We start from the raw sequence: 23,443 nt of genomic DNA on the forward strand, positions 1-23,443 counted from the left end.
GCCTATGATAGAGAACAGAGATAGCAGAGGACTGATGGCCTGCTTTGAAAAAACTGCAAAGAGAAAAATAAGGCAAAAATTTTCTGTTCAACATTTCAGTTCCATTTAAGAGAGACAGGGGAGACAATATAGACACCAAAGGGCGACTGAGAGAACTCTATCAGTCTTCCCAAATAACCCCCCATATACAGGTAGAATTTTAGAAGACCAGTATGCTTGTTATGCATATGCAGTTCTAAGAAGTGTTTCTCAAACTCCTCCCCTTCCAGCAAGATTGTCTTTTTTTAGCTCCAAGACAGAAATTCTGGAGCTGCCATTGCAAGCCAACTTCTGAGAGAAAGATCAAATTATTGTTCTCCAGAAAAGTAGCAGCAGTGATTGTGGATGGATATTGTTTGTTGTTTACAAGATCAAGGTAAGTGTATATATGCTATGTGCTACATACAACACACACATGTGCTACACATATACTAAAGTGGCCTTCCTACATGTTAGGCACCATGCTAGGAATATACAGTATCCCACACATTAAAACTGAAATACATTTTTGCTCTTATTTTTCAGATAAGGAAACTCTGTCTCAAAGAGGTCAATTCAGGCAAGCAGGCAGGCTCTGTGGCACAATGGATAGTGCATTGGACTTCTAGCCTAAATTAAGAGAGTCAAAGAGGTTAATTCATTCACCAGTTTACTTAGTTAGGATATATCCAAATGTCGGTGTGAAGACAAGATTTTCATTTCATCAGGCACAGTCAGGAACATAACAGTCACAGAGCTGGAAGTCCCCCTTGGACAATGAGAGGAAACAACCCAGACTCATAACACTTTAATACTCAATGGGATATTAGCAATGTATCCCTATGTCTCAAATGGATGCACCAGGAAAATAAAATGGCTTCCCCAAATCATTGCCTTGACTTAACTTATTGAAAAAACAGCCTTATTGACACATGAAATTTACATATAAAACTACATATTGAAAATGTAAACATTTTATAAGTTTTAACATGTAACTGTGAGGCCGGGTGCAGTGGCCCATGCCTGTAATCCCAGCACTTTGGGAGGATGAGGCGGGTAGATCACCTGAAGTCAGGAGTTCGAGACCAGCCTGGCCACCGTGGTGAAACCCTGTCTCTACTAAAAATACAAAAAATTGCTGGGTGTGGTGGTGGACACCTGTAATCTCAGCTACTTGGAGGTTGAGGCAGGAGAACTGCTTGAACCCGGAAGGCCGAGGTTGCAGTGAGCCGAGATCATGCCACTGCACTCCAGCCTGAGCAACAAGAGCGAAACTCCATCTTAAGAAAAAAAAACAAAAACATATAACTGTGTGTGTATACACACATGTATGGATGATTCATTCTTGCAGTATATTAGATCAAATTATTCTGCTGTGGTGTAGTATTCTATTGTGCATTGTCTATACACAAGATGGTGAAAACACAGAGTACAACTCAGCACTGTAGCAAATATACGCATACACATACACCACACTCAAAGGGATCTCACACCAAGAAACATGTCAGATAAAAGTCCTATCCTTTGCTAAATATAAAATACCTAGACCTCCTGGAGAGTAGAGATCCTCTGACAATTCCTCAGAAAGCCAGGGCTACTTTGAACACTTTATAACTACTTTAAATAATTTACATCAGCAGTTCTAAAATACGATCCCACAATCATCAGTTTCAGAATTTACTGAAACTGGGGTCTTTACTGAAAATGCATATTCCCGATTTCTACTTCCCACCAGGATAATGGTATTGGACTTGAGCTCCTGTGATAAGTAGATAAGTTATATGAAACATCTGTTTTTAGGCATTAAACAACAGTCTAAAAAGGACTGAGATCTCTGAAAGAAAGAAAACACACAAGGTGAGCCTCACAGTTGCTCCAGCTTTTTGCCTGGAGGACTTTCCTATTACCATAAAATGATCTACAGACCAAGTAGAATAGTGGTCCTGCTGAACTGTGAAGGCAGGGATCAAAATACAAAAACTGCTAAGAAGCTGGAATATGTGGGACAATATAAAAGAAAATAGAGAGAGGCACAGTGTGGACATAGGGGGTGGGGGTGCTGGAGGGATAGGAGGAAAAACACTGCATGGAAATTCACCCTGAGACCTTGGCTGAGGTCTAGGCTGTGAATACAGAGAGTAAGACTTCACAAGGCCCAGCAGACACTGCCTGATGCAGGTTTGAGAACTAAACCAGCACTATATACCAGAGGTTATAAATGCTGACATATGTTGGAGCTCTAGCATAGCCCAAATGGAAAGCTCTTGCTAAGCACCTCAGGCATTTAGTTGAATATTCAGTGTTTCTGTATCAGAAAGGCCACATCCACGCTAGGAATAAGGACTACATCCTAGAGTAAAGGCTGCATACCTAGGACTAAGTTGAAAACCACAGTAGACCCATTTTAACAAAGAATAAAATCAAGCCTAATGACCAGAAGGATATGTCAGTAATTAAACTATCTTCCAGAATAAAATTTAACATGTTTTCAAGGAAAATGGCAATCCAGACTTCCAAAAATGTATCATCACAATGTTTATCATACAATAAAAATAAAACTATACATGTAAAGGAGCAGTAAAAATTGAACAATAAAAGAGCAGTAAATAGAAATAAAACTTGAAATGCTCCAGATGTTGGAATTAGTAGAAAAGAACTTTAAGCTTATTAATATATGTTCAAAGGCTTAAACAAAGAGGTAGTCTTAATGAGCTAACAGCAAATAATATTTTTAAAAAGAAGAAGAAAACTGCAGAATTGAAAAGTATAATATCTGAAATGAAAATTTTGCTAAATGAGCTTAATAGAAGATCGGAAACTGCAAAACAAAATGTTATGAACTTGAAGGCAGTTCGAAAGAAATTAAAAACAGAGTCTCAGTGACCTGTGAGAAAACATCATGCAAGCAGTTTGCCATCATGTAAGCAGAGTCTAAGAAGGGATGGAGGAAGAAAATAGAGCGGAAAAAAACTATTTTATTTACATTTGGTGAAAAAAAATTCAACTCAAAATCAGAATGTCTCAACCTTGGCACTTGGCACTACTGACATTGTAAACTGGATAATTCTTTGCTGTGGGGGGCTGTCGTGGACATTGTAGAACGTTTAGCAGCATCCCTATCTTCTATTAACTAATTTCAAGTAATATCCTCTCCTACCTGAACTCTAAGCAAAGACAACCAAAACTACCTCCAAACATTGCCAAATGTTTCCTAGAGAACCAACACTGTCCCTGGTTAAGAACTATAGCTGCAGATCCAAGTAACTCAGCAAACCCAAAACAGGATAAATATACAAAAAATCACCTTAGACACATCAGAATAAGACTGCCAATGACAAAAAGAAAGAGAAAATCTTAGTAGCTGATACAGAAAAAGATACATTACATACAGAGGAACAACAATGTCAATAATGGCTAACATTCATCAGAAACAATGGAGGTCAGAAAACAATGAAACGAATTTTTTTTAGAATGCTGATAGAAAAAAACTATTAACCAAGAACTTTATAGACAGCAAAAAATCCTTTCAAAACAAAATTTTATATTAAAAACACAGGAAAATGTGTGGCTAATTGACCTGCATTACAAGAAATGCTAAAGGGAGTTCTTCAGTCTTAAGGGCAATGTTACCAGATGAAAACTCAGATCTGTAGGAAAGGATGAAGTATACCAGAAATGGCAAATGTCTGGGTGAATATAATGCACCTGAAAGATAACTGTTACAAGCAAAACTAACAACATTGTATTGTGGTGTTATTACACAGATGAAAAATATATGACAAAATAGCACAAAAGATGGGTGGAAGGTAAGTGAAATTGCACTGCTATAACATTCTCTTATTTTATTTTAAGTATACAGTGATAAGTGAAGAATAAATATTGCAATCTCTGGAGAAAACACATACCAAATATATATATAAATATATGTATATTTATATATATACACACACACATACACACACAAATATATGTACCATATATATATATAGCCAAAAAGTCAGAAGAATTAAAATTTCATATTAAAAATATATGATTAATCCTAACAAAGCTGAAAAGAATAGAGAAACTAAAAACAGAAGCAATAGTTAGAAACAAATAACGAGAGTAGACTTAATTATATTAATAATTATAATAAATCTAAATAGACCAGATACTATCATTAAAAGACAGAGATTATCAGACTGAATTAAAAAAACACAAATTATATGCTGTCTACAAGAGATGTACTTTAATTACAAAGTTACAGATAGGTTAATAGTAAAGGATGAGAAAATATTAATCATACAGTAAGCCAAAGAAAGCAGGTAGGCCTATATTAACATGATACAAATTAATTTCAAGATGGAATATTACAGAGTTAAGAAGTAATGTTTCATAATAATAAAGAGTCAATTATTCCCTAAGATATCATTCTAAATATATGCGCCTAATAACACAGCTTCTAAGCATATGAAGCAAAAATGAACAGAAAAGTATAAATAAAGGGACAAACCCACAACGACAAAAGCAGACTTTTTAAGAACAAGTAGACAAAATATTGGTATGGGAAGAAAACATTTGAACAACAATACTACATTGCCCTGACATTTATAGAATACTGCAACCAACAACTGAAGAACATACCTTCTTATCAAGTGTTTACATATGCTGGGGCATAAAATAAGTATCAACAAATTTCAAAAGGTTAAAAAATGCATATTTTTGGGTGTCAATTAAGATTCATTGAAATGCCTGAAAGCATAATGATGAAATTAAGGCTCAAGTCACTTAGCTTGCTAGTAGCTGGCAGGGCAAGGAAACAAATATTGCTCTCACTGTAAATGGTATGTCCCTTTTGCCATATGCTTGAATAGGGCCTAGACTGGGAAAGATAAGGCAAACATATGAATCACCAGAAAATGCCATCCTTAGTCCAATAAGGCTGTCTGCATTGCCATTGGTCATTCTCTGTTCAGACTCTGCTGTACTATGCTAAAAGCTAGGAGGAGCTCAATTACTTGAGAAAAGTCATGTTAAGAACTTCATACAAAACCACATATCAGAGAGCTCAAGGGACGGAATCAACTAATATATGCAACAAGGAATCCTGACATTTTGGAACTGGAAGTACAACTGGTACAATGAAGTACAATGAAACTGAGCTTCACTGTGTGTGCGTGTGTGTGTTTGTGCGTGTGTGCGCACATGTATGCATGTGTGATTGCAGGGTTGAGGGGAGGGGAGAAAAGGGGGAAAAGAGGTAAAAAGCAGAGACATGAATTCCAGTTTCTACTTTATGAAAAAAGGCTTCATTCAGATATAAATATAAACATTACCTATATTTTGATATTTTTATACATTAAAATAGGTGGCATTACACAATAATATCATATATATCTATAATATAGAAGACATTCATAATCAATGTGGAAAATTTGGGCACACTTAAGGACATATATAAAGAGCACTAGAAAGAAACCAAATGACTGGGTGAGGAGGATAGGATTGAGGCTGACAAAGTGAAAAAAAGAAAATCTAGAATAAAACCAGACGGGGCCTTGTGCTGTATAAAGACTGCAAAGCAGTATGATTAACTCACTTCTCTGCCCCTGAGGTCTACTGAAACCAAAGAAGATAGAATTAAGACAGAGAATAAAATAAACAAGGGTACCACTGTTAACATTTTGGAGACTATATATCCTTACATTCTCAGTTCTGTTTTGGTGTATACGCACACATACACATTTTGTGTTGTGCGTACACATACATAGAAATAAAGATGATACTGTGTATAGATTTGGACCTGCCATATTTCCACTTAGCAATGAAATGTTGTCTTCTGAGTCATTAATATTTTTTCTCTCATATCTCTCATAGTGCTGCATTATAATTATTAGTTCATTTTCTACTGTTTAGACACACCAAGTATTATTATAAAGGTGCATACAAAGTAGATAAGCATTCTGAGGAGCTTATTTCCAGCCTGTGTGTGTCTGTGTGTGTGTGGCAGGCAGGGGTGGTGGAGTGGGGGCAGTGTTGAAGGTTGTCGGAAATAGGAAAGAGGATGGGTTACGGCAGAGGTGATGTCTGAATTGCAGTTTGGATGGAAATGGGCTGAAGGGCATTTTAGCCCATTATTTAGTACAAAATAATGTTGGAGAGCAAGCAAAGGTTGAGACCATCACGTCAAGGACAGACATAAAAGTGAAAGGATCATAACTGAGCTCTGATTATAAGCGTACTAGGGAACATGCTAGGTTCACCCAACACTGAAAGATGAGTATTACAGTCTCCCCTAAGCAGATGAGGAAGGGTGGGGTGGGGTCTCTGAAACAGAAGGTAATTTGCCTAAGGCACCAACTATAATAGATACTGGAACCAGGATATCATGCTGTTTTCTCAGGGAACTTGAGGGTGTATTATTAGAGAGGGGTGGAAGATGAGACTGGGAAGGTGAGTGCTCCTCAGACCTCAAAAGGTCAAGCTAAAAAGTAAGAACATTGGTAATTACCAAATTCTCTTACTCTCTCACACTGACATATTGAATGACAAAAAAAAAAAAAGGATTATCAGCAAATTTCCAAGAAGCTGTTCACAGAGCAGATTAATATTGCCTGAGACAAGTGGATTTCCCCAAGGATAGCACACTCTTTAGGGCATATTTCAAAAGCAAGTATTCCATCCCAAGCCAGCCGTAGAAAATTTCAAGGCAGTCCTTCAGTATCTAATTATCAGATAATTGTATTAGTAGGAACCTCCAATAGGTAGTCTCTAGTAAGCCATGCCAGGCATAAAAATGTTCAATGAGGCTAAGCAAACTCAGTGAGGACACTTCTAAATGCTAACTACACAGGGAAGGCAGACACAGTCTGAAGGTGAATTCTAGGAGAAAACCAAAAAATCCACAGCAAGCATTTGGAGGAAAATCTGCTACCTAAGTGCAAAGAGAACCCACTACTCCTCTGTTTCACTGGTCTCAAAGGCAAAGAAAGCTACTGCTAGCTGTGGGCTCAGTTTCTGGTGTGGACTTGGCTTTGGAGACCTTCTCATAAACGTCTGGCCACTACACTCTCTTGTGGAAAAACCAAACACTGAGCAAAAGTAAAGTCAATGGGAGGGGTTGATTTCTGTGCTTGGTTGGCGAGACAGGGTGGCCTACCTGGATCTATCTGCACTCTACATACAGAAGACATGGGCTAAATCTCAAAGGCCAAAAGCACACCCTTACCTGGTGGGTAGTAGGAGGTTGGTTCCTACCCTCTCTTCAGACTCCTTCCACTCAAAATATGACTCTCCACGTGTTACTTTTCCCAAAAATTCTCCACTCAATAATAACCACTCCTGGAGAACCAGGAAAAGAAAAAAAGCATTTATTTAGTACTAGCTTGTTGTGATTAAAAGAACCTAGGATTTGCAAACAAGCATACCCGCATTCACAACACTGACTCTCCTTCCTTGCTATCTGTGTAACAGCAGGCAACCTAGTAAATCTCTCTAAGCCTCAGTTTTCTCAACTGTAAAATGGAGGCAGATAATATCCTCCTCCCATGTATGTGATGATTAAATGAGATAATGATGGATGAGCATTTGTCACCTAGAAGGCAATCATAAACAATATTTGCCTCTGCATGCCTGCCTTCTTATTTCTATATGGCAAAGTGGAGGAGATCCTAATGGACAAAATACACACACACACACACACACGAAAGGGAGAGAAGCACAAAAATGGTCTGCAGCTAGGAACTGCCACATCCTTCCATCAGTTCAGTGGAAAGGCCACTTACTTGCTGTATAACCTTATACCGAGAGAAGGCCTACGATACCTTCCTCATAGAATCATCACAACTATTTAATCCATCGTCTGTAAAAGCCCACTCACTGTCTGTTACATTTACAACTTAGTAAATGGCAACTTGAGGTGGAGGTGGATGTGGTAGCATTGAATTAACAACATAACTCACAAGGGCTCACCAACTGGGACTCAGAAATATTTTCTTTGGAGATTGGATGGGGATTTGAAATGTATAGAGATCAGGCATCTGGGAAACAGTCCCTAGATGGAAATCCTCATATGTAGACCCATCCTGCCTGAGGCAGGCTTACCAAGCAAAGGTATGAGGTCCCTCCCTGGCTCCCACGTTAACTAACAGTTCTGCCTGTCTTTCTGGCTTAATTATGCTCCAATAATCCTGACAATATTGGCTGGATTTCACTGTAAATCATGACAGTGGAAATCCTAAAATAAAAGTAAGATTAATGCTATGACCTCAATCTTGGCATGAGGGCTCATTAATTGCAAATCATGGAGTTAATTGAATTCTAGGCATAGCACTGCTAGCTGGATTAAATTTCCTGAGACCTATTTCTTTACCAACATGAAGATAACTGAAATGCACCAATGACAACTAAGCCAAATATTGGGGGTTGCTAAGGAGACAGATAATTATTTCCCTGGCACAGTAGTTGCCCAACCATCAGAAGAGTCTGATGTCACGCTTTGGAGGACTGTCACTATTATTACAGCCACCCTCCCTATCTTCTTCATGCTTAAGGGTGTGATGCAACCTCTCTGAACCTCAGTTTTGTGATAATACTTGTTAAGAATGAAATACACACATGCGCATATATCTACAAGAAGTGATCAATAAAAAATAGCCATTACCATCATCCTATCTTCGACTCTTTGCCATCATTCATTATTATAAGGGCCCCTGGAGGGAGGAAAGAGCTGTGTGGCTTTCTTTCTGCAGGCTGCACCCTGGTGAGCTACAGAAATGGCACCACAAATGGCATAGAAAAATCACTATACACCCAGGGCCTCCCTAAGTTCAAGGCAGCTTCTGTTTCTACTTAGCATCTGGCCAGTGCAGATGCTAGTACTGTAGTCCCCTCTTATCCATAGAGGATACACTCCAAGAGCTGCAGTGGATGTCTGAAACCACAGATAGTACTGAACCCAACTGCCATCAATTGGAACGCGTTTCTGTTCATGTCTTCCACTCACAAATTGAAGCCTTTTCCATCTTAATAAAGCACTTACACACTGTGGCCATAACATTTGCCATCTGAGACGTAATGGCAAAACTAGCATGAATTCCTTTTTTCCTTCTTCACAATTTCACAGATAAAAGATTCATTCTTACCATAGATCTACACAACCTCAGAATACCATTTTTTTTCCTTTTTTTATTAAGTCAGGAACTTTCACCTTTTCACTTAAAGGAAGCACTCTACAGCTTTTCTTTGGCATATCCAAGTTGCTGGCATCACTACTCTTGTGATATGGGGCCATTATGAAGTAAAATAAGGGTCACTTGAACGCAAGCACTGCAATAACTGAGATAGTCAATCTTATCACTTACACAGCTACTAAGTGACTAATAGGCAGTAACATAGACGCTGGACAAAGAGATGATGCATATCCCAGGCAGGACCAAGCAAGATGGTGCAAGATTTCATCACGCTACTCAGAATGGCACACAATTTAAAACTTAATGGATTATTTCTGGAATTTTCATAATACTTTCAGACCACAGTTGGCAGCGGATAACTGAAACCTTGGAAAGTGAAACCACAGGTAAGGTAGTCTACTGTTTGTCTCTTCTCTTTCCTGCAGTCTGGTCTGTGTGGTTCCATCTGCTCTTCGGACAAAAAAATTACATGCATAAATCCTCATCCAACACTGACAGATGAGTATTGCAGTCTCCACTACACAGGAGGAAGGAGGAAGACTCTGAAATTGAGAGGAATGTGTATCAGGCAGTGGCGATGGTACATACTAGAGCCAAGGTATTATAGTGTTTCCTCACAGAACTGGGTGGACATAGAGGGTACATTAGAGAGGCGTGAGAGGTGAGACCGCAACGATGAATGATGCTCAGATCTCAAAAGCCTTGAAAGTCAAACTAACCTTCAAAGGAGTAGATAAAGAAATTTAGAATCACTGGAAAGGGTGAGGTTTTTTTTGAAAGCTGCAACACAAAATTAATTGAGAATACACAAGAAGAGCTTAGCAAGAAGACGGTGCTTAATTTCTATCTGTAGCAAGTACTCAGCACGACACTTACCAGGGTAAGCCATCTAAAAAAGGACACTTAATTGAACTGAATTGAATCGGTCAAGAAACCAACAGTTTCTATTCACTTTTAAACCAATTTCAATTGCACTGAAGTGCAGCAAGATGATAACAGCAGTAGCCATCACTTATTAAACACCCTCTGATCCCTGGGAACTAGACTACAAGCTTTATGTCCATTATCTTACTTAATCTTCACAATTATGTTGCCAGATAAGTTTGATTATTCCCCTTTTACAGAGCAGCAAACTGAGAACTTGTCTTAGACCATTTGGGCTGCTATAACAAGATACTATAAATTGAGTGGCTTATTAACAACAGAAATGTATTCCTCACAGTTCTGGAGGCCGAAATGTCCAAGATCAAGGTGCCTGCAGATTTGGTACCTAGTGAGGTCCCACTTCTTTATTCATAGAAGGCCGTCTTCTCCCTGTATCTTCCCATGGTGAAAGAGACAAGCAAGTTCTCTGGGGCCCTCTTTTATAGAGGCACTAATCCCATTCATGATGACTCTGCCATCATAACCTAATCACCTCCCAAAGGCCCTACCTCCAAATATTACCGATTAAGGATTAGGTTTCAGCATATGAATCTGGGAAAGAGGGGGACACAAATATTCAGCCCACAGCAGGACCAAACACAAAAATTTAGGTCATTCAGCCAGGCTCTTCCCTATGTCTGTCTTACTCCAAAGCCTGTGTTCCACTGACAACATTTTGCTGCCTCCTATTATATTTGTTAAAAGCTTAAAAAATAAAAGGAAACAGTCAAACCCAAAAGCACTGCTGGAGAACAAAAAAGCCAGACCTTGGCCTGATGTCTGCTCTGCATTAATCTAAGGTTATTTTCAAGAACAGACACCCGGGAGTGGAAAACTGCTACGCATTCACTGCGTAGCAAAGAAATTAATGAAAACTAGTTTCTAAGGCTTGAACAGGCAGGAGTGGAAAACTGCAGTCCAGTTATGATCGTGGTCCCTCACAAAGGGATGATAACAGTGGCTCAAGATGCTCTTTCCTAATTCAGCCTCTCCTTGCTGCCCAATCCCACCCACCCCACAGGCACACGCAGCCTTTAGGGTCAATAGCTGCAGTCTTTGACTCTCATGTTCAACAGCCACATGCACCAGCATTCCAGGGGTAGTGGCAGTAGAGCACAGGAGGTGGGGAAAGAGCATGAGCCCGGAGAACCAAACTGTAAATATGCTTTCCATCTTCCCCAAAGGACCACTCTACAGACTTGGAAACCTGCCCATTGTCAAGTCCCTTTGTGGTGTGAAAGTACATCAGTGCTGACAAACCCAGGGTCACATCCTTTTTTTCTTTGAGAAGACTATGGCCAAAAGAGCTGATGAGTCATTAGCAGCATCTGGTCTCCTCTGCTGCCTTTTAGATCCCAGGTAACACAATCAGAGCTCACAGGCGCTGAAATTTCAAAGTCAGACACTAGTAACCATAAAAAGGGTCTCCAAAAAATGCAGGTGACAGGCAAGCAGGTGGCTTTCCATCATGAACAATATGCCCTCTGTAAAATCCATAGAATGGTAAGAATGATACATTGAAAGGGTTTGGTTTCCAAAGAAGGAACTAGGACCACAGCTAGCTTATAGATTGGAAGAGGGCAATGCAGCCCTTTGGTGTCTGATATCAGTCTTCACTCAAACCCTGGAACAAGCTCATTTCTGTATAGCGTAACTGTACAAGCAAACATGGTTGTTCTGGGGGAATCCAGTCTTCACCAGGCTCCCACTGTGTGCTAGGTTCATGCAAGATGCTTCACACACACTGTTTCATTTCACCCTGAAAAGGACCTTAATAAAAAGGCTCTCAGTCCCAGTTAATGGGTGCAGAAATGAGGCTCAGAGAGATTGCATAACCTGCCCAGGCTAAGAGGTCTGGCAAAGTGGTGCAAGAGGTTCCCAAGGTTAAGTATCAGTCTGGGTACCAGGCTACGCATCAAAATAGCCTGGGATGCCTGTTTTAAAAAATGCAGATTTTCAGATTTCTTTCAAATCAGAATCTCTGAGAGTAGAGCCTAAAGTCTACATCTTTCAACATCCCTCAGTAGCTTCTGATAAATAGAAAGTGCAATAACACAGCCACAGCCCTATGCCACACTGTGTGACAGAGGAGAGACAGCCCTAAATGAAGGTCAGGTAGGGTCGGGGAGAGAGGCAGAGGAGCTACCATTCACTGGACAGTTTTTATCTGCCAAATGCAAACTTAATCATTACAACAACCTGCTGAGGTGGATATTATCATGCCCATTTTATGGAGGAGAAAACTGAGGCTCAGTGAAGTTAAATGACTGGATAAAGGTCACATCTCTAAGAAACACTAGGGTCAGAACACAAACCAGATCTGTGTGGCTCTAAATCTCATGCCCTTTCACTATCACATTCTTCCTTACCTCTTTTTGACAGAGAGTAGAGGTCTCAGGGCAATCGCCAATAGCACGTAGATGGCTGTAGCTACGGAAGGGCCCAAAGAAGACCTTGCCCAATATAAATCAGGAAGCAGAAATGGCTACATCCTGAGGGAGGCCAACTCTTCCTCCAGCAGCTACCATTGCTGTTCTTCTGATAAGAGCAGGAGCCTGGACTCACCAAATACAATGAGGGCAGCACAACAGTGGAGCCATCATCCTTCCTCTCAGCTCCCTTGCATATTGAGAGTCTACTCCCTTCCAGGCAAGGGTCCAGGCATTTGGGAATCTGCATGATCTGACCCATAAGGTTAACCAACAAAGTTCAAGTTCCAAATACCAGTGTGTCCTTAAGTATATGGCTTTCCTTCTCTGGACAAAGTCTTTTTCTATAAAATGTGGAGGTGGAATTTGCTGCTCTCCAAGGTCCCATGAACTCTGGGTGACTGCTTGACTCACAGAGTCTATACAATGTGAGTGTTAAATTGTGATTTGTGTGATTTATTAATACTACAAGGCAAGGTCTGTTAGGAGTCCCACCAAACTGGACATGGAGTTTAAGTGTCTGGCTGCCACTAATGGCGGCATTGGTAGAACAGAAGCATTCAAATCTCCACCATGGCTTCCGTTTTTCATTTTTGCCCCAGAAGCCCGGGGTGAGGGACTATTATCTAACAAGCTGGCCACCTGCAAGTGCCTTCTTTCCTCTTTCCCTGCATTTGGCACTAATCTCAAGTGACTGCCTGTTGACTGACCACTCCCCAGTTTCCCTTCTTGAAATCTTTAAGCATATGCACATGGCCTGCAAACTCCTAGAAGGCAAGATGGGGTGAGTCAAAGAAGACTCCATACACAGTGCCAAGCGCAGGGCTTTGTACGCAGTGGCAGTAGTAGTATTCTAATATTCCGCTACTAAAAATAACAAATCGTACCTAAAATCATCTAAGATTTGAGTCCCTACTATGTACCAGGCATTATCCTAAATGCTTTACAGCCCTATAACGTACGTGCCATTGCACTCCAGCTTGGTGACAGAATAAGACTCTGTCTAAAGAAAAAAAAAAGGACAGACATAGATGATTTATCTGGCTCAATACGTATTGTTAATTCTGACCTCAGATTCTGAACTATAAATTGGTCAGCAATACTGCACAGGGCATTTAACAAAGGGTGGTAGGATAGGCAAGAAGCGTATTATGGAATGCTTGTATGCCCCTTTAAGACTTGAATTTTATCTTGTAGGTGATGAGAAGTTTCACGCCTATAATATAATAGGCCTTCAAATTTTATAGTCATTGTTACCACTACCATCATTTTACAGCATGGGAGGTTATGGAGTAAGAATGGGTAGATACAAAGAAATCTGAGAATTACCTTGTTTCCTCCCACTGTTCCTATAGGCAAAACCCAAATCCAACCCACCTTTCTACACACCAACTACTCCTTACTTAGTATCTTACTCGGTTCAGGCTATTTCCATCTCTAGCCTCCTAACAGCTTTGGACCCCTCCAATCCTCTCCAGAGGGATGAGGCGCGTTGTTAAAATACAAATTTTATCTTGTCACTCCCATTCATAGAAACTTTTAGGGCCACAGGGTTACATGGTTTACAAAGCCTTGAATGACCTGGAAACTGCTTTCCTTCCCATTCTTACCTCCTGCATTCCTCCTTCACCCATCTTTGCCCCAGTCCCAGGGAAACTCTTTGCAGTTCTCCCAATAGCCCATGCTCTCACTTTCTTCTGGATCACTGCACGTATTTTCCTCAGTAGCCTGCACTGTCTCAAGAGTATTTTTGCTGTCTCCAGCAACAATTCTGAAAGTTGCATGCATTACATTCTGTGCTTTATCTCAAGAAAGCCATTTTAAAAGACCTCACATTATTTACCACCTTGCCAGAGGCTGTCAAGCTTAAGCATTTTGTAACCCATGTTCTCCTACTTCTCCTGTCAAACATGCTTACATGTTCTTACATGTTATACTTGCAGTTTGTGTATCTGCCTACAAAATTTTCCAAGTATAATCTCATCTGGGCATCATTTTCTTTTGACAGTTTTGTTATCACCCTCTCCAAAGAAGGGATAGTTGTATTAACCTAACAATAAATTTGCCATCTTTTTCTCAATTAAGTTATCTAAGTCAAAATATATCTTCAGTAGAACTTTTTATAGTGAATAAATTATATATAGACATGGCTGAAGCCTTATGGTTACTTTGCAAAATAATTGTATTTATTTCTATTCATATCTATCCTTTTTACTTTAAAAAGTCATGCAAACAACCTACAAATCCTTAATAATGATTCTCCAGGCTCTGCCTTTGATGTGATATAATCGAACAGAAGGCAATATTAAAGACTAAAGCTTCAGGAAAGAAAAATCAAACAGTCACAAGAAATTCTGGGATGAGGGACATTGTAGAGAGCATTATTGGGGTTAGGGAGAAACGAAATTTGCAGTTATTTCCTCAAACATTTAAAGCAGTATCCATGGAGGAAAAAAAAATCCTAAGTCATTGTTCTAAAGATGGCACTGATGCTTTTCAAAGTTTTAAAGCTACTATGTTTTCAGGAGTTATGACAATTTATATAATAACATATGGGTTGGAATCCTGATTCTGTCACCTGCATGCTATGCTGTGACCTTGGGCAAGTCACTTAACCACTCTGAGCCTCAGACTCCTCAGCTGTAAAATGAAGACAATTATACCTAGTTTATAAGGCAGTTGTAAAGCTGAAGTAAAATGATATCCATAGAAGTACTTTATAAAGTGAAAATAAAGCAGTGATGGTTTTTATTCATGGTCAACGCCAAAGAGCAATGCAATCAGAAGATAAAACTCCTCTCAGAACTTTGGTTCTCCACCTGCGAGTCCATTTATTTCACCAAGCTGTTATTTTTACTGTTGTTGGAAGCATATCCAAAGATCTCTACTGAGCTCAGATGAGTAATAAGGCCAAAATGTACTATTCAATTCCCACTATTAATTTGGGGGAGAGTGTTGTTTTTGTTTGTTTTTTTAAAAAACACTTCTTGGTATGTTAAAATTCTTGATATGAGCAGGTGAATTAACATTAGATTGAGAACCCAAATGCCTAAACTGGAACAATGTTCAAATCTGCTAGTGACGGATGGATTGTGGCCAGTGTGAGCACATCTGTGAGTCTGTAACCACTGTAAATAAAAGAATCTGCCATTGTTCTCAGAGCAACTCAACTCTTCTGCCAATAGAACATCCTTTGAGCACCCTCCAATTTTCTATAAATCCCAGGTTTGAAATTCTGATATAATCTTCTAATTTCTAGCCCTCTAAGTATTTGTATGGATGTTAAGAGGAAAGAGTGACTTAAATATTTTTATAAACCACTGCTAATATCAAAAGCAGCACTGTATCTTATGTTCAAAGCCTCTGGGAGACATGAAGAGAATTCTGAAAAACAAACAAACGAACAAAACGCTGTCAATTTAACCACTTTGTAAGGTGAGTTTAATGAAGCAAAAGAGAGTAACACTTCACCAAAGACATTGATCATTTTTCCAAACATACCTAAGCAAAGTAGATTTGACAAGCATGAGGCACTTACTCCTAGCATTATTAAGGCCTGTCCAAAAATTGCCGTTGATTCAGGGGAGGGGAGTCATTGCTGATAGTGAGCTTCTGTCTCCCCTTCCATAACCAATAAATTCCAAAATATGTAAGGCTCAAACACGGTATTTGTTTATTTCTTGCCTCTTTTTCATTTCTGCACTTAAGGCATTTGCTTTTGCTATCCTCCTGCTAAGAACCTCTACCTGGTTCTTCGCATAATTTATTCTTTCTCATCTTCCAGAAAGGCGCCCCACCACCCAATTCACTGAACATTTGTTATTCTTAAATATCAAGGTTTCCATTGCCCCTTCCTGTGGTCTACATATCCTGATTCGGAGTTGGAAAAGAGAGTTAACCACAGAGACATCCTTTCCTCATTGAGTGCCCCAATGTTAACATTTGTATTCATAATCCATCTGCCATATTTATAGGAGAAAATAAAAACAAAACAAAATTTAAAAAGCAAAGCTATAAGCAAAACAGAGTCCAGAAAAGCCTGTGATCTCTAACCTGTCATCTCTAACCAGACACAGCAAGGCTGGCAAACTCAGGCCTGGAACCAGGTCCCAGGTCCTAGGACATGCTGAGAGACTCCAGGACATGAGGAAACAGAAGTCCAGGCCACCCCCCCCAAGATTAATGAACATGAGGCAGCAGCAGAATTAATATTGGCATCAGACCAATGTGGAGCAAATCCCAACATTACCATGTGTAATAAATCCTGTGATATCTCTGTGCCTCAGCTTCCTCATGGAAAAGAAAATAAACCAAGAGCACTGCTGACAGCAAAATGAAATACAGGGACAACAGTCTTTGCCAAGTTGGTCACCCAATATTTTGTCAGACCTGAGCTCATACTCAGCAAACACAGTATAAAAGCCATCCCTTCAACTTGGGGCTCACAACCTATCTTAAACAACACTTGCTGCTCAAGTTATAATTAGAAATGTCTGGTTATTATGAGGAACATGAGAGGGCTTTATGAGGTGTTAATGAGCAACTCTGGTCTGTCTGGCATCAAAGTGAGTGGGCAATGACCTCAGGCTCCAGTGCACTAAGATAAATAGGTGGCAGCTTCACCCTATAATCGCTGTACAACCTTGGGAAGTTATTTCATCTCTTTGGAAAACTTGGTTTGTAAATTGGGAATTAATAATCATACCTGCCCCCTAGGATTCATCTGAAAATTAAATAAGAGAATGCATGTTAACATATGCCTAGCAAACAAATAGTAAGCCCCAAATAAATGACAGGTATTTTTATCATTGTGACCTCCACACCAAAGATTCTGATTTTCAGTCTTTCACAGAATCCTGAGAATTTCTAGGAGATCCTGCTTTGCCACCTTCCCTAGAAATGGAACTTCATAAACCTGGGAAGCCAATGGCTATAGAGAACCAACCAGGACTTGTTTTCCTGGAGCTGAAACAGAAGGAGGGGTATGGTAGAGACTGCTATTTGCCAACCAAAATCCATTCTCCCCTCCTTGTTCTTCTTAAGAATACTTTTAGCTGGTTACTTGGACTACCAGAATAAAAGACTACATTTCCCAGGCTTCCCTTCAGCCAGGTACGACCATGTGATTAAGTTCTGACCAATGGGATGAGAGTGGAAATGAGACTGCAACTTACAGGCTGTTTCTTAGACAGAAAAGGTAAGCCCTTCCCTGGCCTTCACATTGGCTAGAAAATGAATATTTGGTTGGCCATCTTAGATGACGAGGAAGAGAGTAATATCCTAAGGATAAAAACAGCATGATAGAAGCAGTTCGGCACCCTAGCTACTTTATACAACATCCATTCCAGATCAGATTTTTATGTGAGCAAGAAATAGGCTTTCATCTGCTTAAGCCACTGTTATGATGGCCTTTGTGACATATACAACCAAACTTCTAGCCTTATAAATATTGTAGACAATGTGGACAAGGAAAAAGGAAGGCAGAATATGGTAGAGGATTGCAACACATCCCTGGTACATAGTGACATGTCATCATTGTTTGCAGAATTAAACATCCTCTATTGAACTCCATGCAATCAACCCAAATTTTGGACTATTGAGGTCAGCTTCAAAAACAGGAGGCACACAGGCCAGCTGGAGAGTGTCCATAAGGAGAATGACTAGGGTAATGAAAAATAAAGAAAACCCATCTCATGAGGAAAGACTGGAAGAGCTAGAAAGAGAAAGGTAAGCCAGAAAGGCAAGATTAGGTTTCAGGTAACTCAAGCGCAGTCTTTAGACTCAAGTTTCTTCATCTGCAAAATAAATAGGTAAACCCAGAAAAATCCCCTTTAGGTACAGCATGAGGGACCTATAAATTCAAAAGAATTTATGTGGCACCAAGGGACAGAACTACAAACCACCTAGATACAGAACTGAGAGAGTGAAGGGCAGATTTCCACTGAACATCAATAAACATCCAAGCAATGTTTCTTGTCCAGCAACAGAATGGCTGGACAAGCAATGTTTCTTGTCCAGGAATAGAATGGCTGCCTTCCAAAGTCCAAAGCTACCTAACTAGAAGGGTTCAATCAGGAACTAGACTTGGATACAGGTCCCTAGTGGACGTTCTAAGTCTTGGCAGAATCAGAACAGCTCCCTAGAGATGCAGTTCCTTCCTGCAGACAAAGCAAAAAAGGTGAACTTTGTAACAGACAGTTTTGGATTTGAATCTATTTCTGCCACTAATCTGGCTATATAATCCTGAACAACTTATTAACCTTTTTTGAGCCTTGGTTTCCTCAGTTTTTAAATGAGGATAGCAAAACATAACTTGAAGTATATTTTATTAAAATACGTATAGGAATATTTTTAATATTTTATTAAATATAATAAATATAGAATTTTTTATTTTTTAGACAGAGTCTTGCTCTGTTGCCCAAGCTGGAGTGCAGAGGTGCAGTCTTAGCTGACCACAACCTCTGCCTCTAGGGTTCAAGCAATTCTCCTACCTCAGCCTCCCAAATAAATATAAATATTTCAATAAAATATACTTCAAGTTATGTTTTACTATCCCCATTTTATCCCCAGATGGTCTCTGGGTCAGCTGTAGCCATTTCCTCTTTTGAACAGAGCTGAAGATATTATAATATATATCAAGCACATAGCACAATATAGGCTCGTAGCTACTTAAAGTAGTCATCTTAATCACCTTATTGCCTGTATAAATGGAGGAAAAGAAAAATGTGATGAGATCAGAAAATGAAGTTAGTCATCCTGGTGGAAGCATCAGAAGGTAGAAGGCTGGAATTGGGCACAATCAACATAAACAAGGGCTTGCCACATAAATGCTGTGGTTGAAGTACAGGCAGGACCAAAAGCCACTCACAAGGTGGGAAAGGAAGGAGAAGCGGCCGTTGCAGGATCATCAGACATTGGGAAAGGACTCTCATTCAGACCTCCACCTACCCATTCACTATCTATTTATTATCTATGAGCAATTATAAAATGAGAAAAGTGCCACAAAGAGGAAAATACAGAACATAATCAGGGCACAAAGAAGAAGCACCCGACCCAGACTTAGAAGGTCAGGCAAGGGTTTTCAGTGGACATGATATCTAACTTGAGACCTGCACTACCAAGGTGTTTGGGGGCAAAGGATGGGGGGACAGCTCAAGCTGATGATGTGTTGGAGGAGGGTAGAGAATCATAAAATGTCTCCCACTCCTCCTCTAAAATTCCTACATTCTGAGGAACCAAGAAGACTGCTAAGTCCTTCCCAATGCTAAGGTTCCACCATTATGGCCTCAGATGCAAAAGCAAAATAAAATAAATGTCTTACACTTTGGGGTCAAGTCTTTTTTTTTTTTTTTTTTTTTTTTTTGAGACAGAGTCTCGCCTTGTTGCCCAGGCTGGAGTGCAGTGGCACGATCTTAATTCACTGCAAGCTCCACCTCCTGGGTTCATGCCATTCTCCTGCCTCAGCCTCCCAAGTAGCTGGGACCACAGGTGCCCACCACTATGCCCAGTTAATTTTTTTGTATTTTTATAGTGGCAGGTGTGGATGGCAACATGGAGGTTCCTTATGGTGTTGGAATTGTTTGGTACCTTGACTGTGATTCAGGAACCCACACAGTTGAGAAAATAGTATAGAACTTAACATACACACATGAGTGCACATGCAAACAAATACAACAAACTAGAGGAATCTGAGGTGGAATGAATCAATGTCAATATTCCGGCTGTGATATTACACTAAAGTTTTGCAAAATATGAAAATGGGCAAAATTTACAGGTATCTCTCTGTACTATTTCTCACAATTGAATGTGAATCTGTAATTATTTCAATAAACATTTCAGTAACAAAAGTAGATGCAGATAAAGAACATAGTTACATAAAATTGTAGTTATGAAATATAAATTCATCACTGAAATTTTAGCAAAATGCATTTAAAATTTGTTAATTACTGATGTCTACTACCCAAATATTGTTTTGTAGTATTTTGATAGTTCCTTCATTTTTAGACTAATATATATTTTTACAATAATTTTCCTATGTAAGTACAAATATATGTGTGTACATGTTTATGTAGTTTAATTCAATGTATAAAGACTATTTCTTGTTTATACTCATTTTATATTTTGAAGATCTTCCCCTCATATTAAAAATTTCTTGAGCTGGGCATGGTGGCTCACGCCTGTAATCCCAACACTTTGGGAGGCTGAGGTGGGAGAATTGCTTGTGCCCAGGAGTTCAAAACCAGACTGGGTAACATGGTGAAATATCATCTCTACTACAAAAAAAAAAAAAAAAACTTTTTTGAGTTGGATACTATATAGGTATATCTTGGTTTTCTATTTGGTAATACTACATAGGCATATCTTAATATTCTATTTGGTAATACTATATAGGCATATCATAATTTTCTAAACCAATCCTCTATTTTGGGACATTTTAGGCAGTCTCAAGTTTTTTCTATTATAAATAATTCTGTAATAAATTAAATCAAACTGGTTGCCAACATTACCCAGACACAAAATGTTGAGTTAGAATGGATGGTAGAAATCACCTGACCAAACAATTCCCCTAAAACAAACATACACCCACACATAAATCATCTTATAGTTATGGAAATTATGGCCTATTCTCACTTTAGGATGTAAGGACAATGCACAATTTCAAAAGTTCTATATTTAAAACAGGAAAAAAAAAAAAAGCATGACCTGCCAACCTTGCTCTAAGTCACTTTTGACCTTGTAGAATCAAGCAGAAGAAGTATAAATGGAGGAAACTCTAGAAAAAACAATTAAGAGTTTGAAACATGATAGACATGGTTCATATTCATATTCTCTATGACCTTGGGGAAGCAGTTTAACTATTTTGTTTCTTTATCCATAAGTATATCCTCTTCCTTACTAGGTCCTCAGTAAATATTTCCTGTCTAAATGAATGAATGAAGTACTGGCATATGCAGGTACTCAATTGCTCACTGTTACTCAAACATGCAAAGTTCTTCCAAGCTTCTAGTTTGGAATGTCCTCCCCCATCTCCCTCTCCACCAAGAAATCTTGCCTACACTGCAAAGCCAGCACTAATGTCCCCATTCAAGAAGGCTTCATCAACCCACTTACTTTTCGCCTGTACTGTCTATTTCATACTTTTAATTATATAGACCCTTCTTTCTACAGCTGGTAAAAGAGCAACTTGAGGGCCAGTTTTCCTCCTTTTTCATCTTTGAGTAGGGCTTTGCCATCCATCTCAACATAAGACAGGTTCCTCACATGCCCCAGTCTGTCTAAAGCTCTGGATGAGAGGTACACAAATAATACCTATATGTGTAATTGGATTCTTTCCTCCTGGAAATTGGGATTCAGAGACAGATGATCATTGAGAACTGGTTGCTTCAAGCAGTGGCATAGAAACTCAGAACCTTTGAGGAAGCCATGTACACAGAGAAGACAATAAAGCTGGTCTTCAGAGAGAGTGAAGGGCAGAGCAAACGCACAGGAAGGGAAACAAGAACTATGGGGCACTGGAGAGGGTGCTTCCAGGAGGTGATCACTTCTGGGGTACCAGGTGCATATGGGCTGGCTCCACTGCTCCTGGGCCCCAGGAATTACTCTGTGACTTTATGACAACTCCCTTCCTTTGGTTTTTAAGTAATATGTTTTTAATCGACTAAGAAATTGATAAAGACTTGGTGGGTCCATAGATGCATACTTCACCAGTCTCATTAGCCTCAACTCACATCCAATATATTCCCTATATCAGGGTTTCTCTACCTCGGCACTATTGACATTTTGGGCAGGAAAGTTCTTTGTTTTGAGGAGCTCTTTTGTACATTGTAGCATGTTTGGCAACACCCTGGCCTCTACACACTAAAGGTAAGTAACAATTCCCCCGACTATCGTGACAATTAAAAATGTCTCCAGACATTACCAAATGTCCCAGGAGGAGGGCATGAAACAGCCCCTCATTGACAACCACTGCACTAGCTTTTATACAAACACTGGGAAAACAATAAAGAAAACGAGGCTGGGCACAGTGGCTCATGCCTGTAATCCCAGCACTTTGGGAGGCTAAGGTGGGCAGATTGCTTGAGCTCAGGAGTTTGAGACTAGCCTGGGCAATATGGCAAAACTTCATCTCTACAAAAAACACAAAACTTAGCTAGGCACAGTGGTGGTGTGTACCTGTAGTCCCAGCTATGAGGGAGGCTAAGACAGGAGGATCGCTTGACCTTGGGCTGTAGAGGCTGCAGTGAGCTGAGATCATGCTACTTGAACTCCAGCCTGGGTGACAGAGCGAGACCCTGTCTCAAAAAAAATAAAAATAAAATAAAGAAAGAGAAAAAAACTTATGAACAAACCCAGAATGAATATAACAAAGACAAGGCTCAGTATCTTACAAACTGAAGAGAGAAAATTCTCCACCTTGAAGAAACCTCAGGATAATAAAATATTCTCAACACTGCCTTACTTCACTTAAACTTCAGCACAGCCAACACTTATCAAGTTATCTACTATATGGCAGGGGATACAGTGAGCAGTTTTCTATACCTTATTCCATTTGCTCCTCCTAACAATCTGATAAGAAAGACATTATCAGCCAAGCATGGTGGCTCACTGTGCCTAACCAATGTTTGTAATCCCAGCACTTTGGGAGGCCAAGGAAGGAGGCTTATTTGAGCCCAGGAGGTCGAGACCAACCTGGGTATGCTCAGTAGAACCTCATCTCTACAATTTAAAAATTAGCTGGGCATGATGGCATAGGCTTGAAATCCCAGCTACTTGGAGGCTGAGGTGGGAAGATTGCTTGAGCCCAGGAAGTGGAGGTTGCAGTGAGCTGTGATCATGTCACTGCACTCCAGCCTGGGTGACAGGGTAAGACCCTGTCAAAAAAAAAAGGAAGGAAGGAAGGAA

At 39.7% G+C, this 23,443-nt stretch overlaps 1 protein-coding gene across 4 annotated transcripts in view; it reads right to left on the bottom strand.

The window, feature by feature from the left end:
- The window catches only part of DNAJC6 (DnaJ (Hsp40) homolog, subfamily C, member 6), a 167,446-nt gene that overhangs the window by 68,993 nt on the left and 75,010 nt on the right, over nt 1–23,443 (bottom strand). Inside the window, exon 2 of one of the 4 annotated variants that reach the window (XM_011940731.1) lies at nt 7,226–7,338. The exons of the other annotated variants lie outside the window; for them this stretch is intronic. The gene's annotated coding sequence lies outside the window, so the exon portion shown is untranslated. The remainder of the gene's footprint in view (nt 1–7,225; nt 7,339–23,443) is intronic. 4 annotated transcript variants of the gene reach the window in all.

This window comes from Colobus angolensis, unplaced genomic scaffold (genome assembly GCF_000951035.1).
Source record: "Colobus angolensis palliatus isolate OR3802 unplaced genomic scaffold, Cang.pa_1.0 Scaffold102, whole genome shotgun sequence".
NCBI lineage: Eukaryota > Metazoa > Chordata > Mammalia > Primates > Cercopithecidae > Colobus > Colobus angolensis.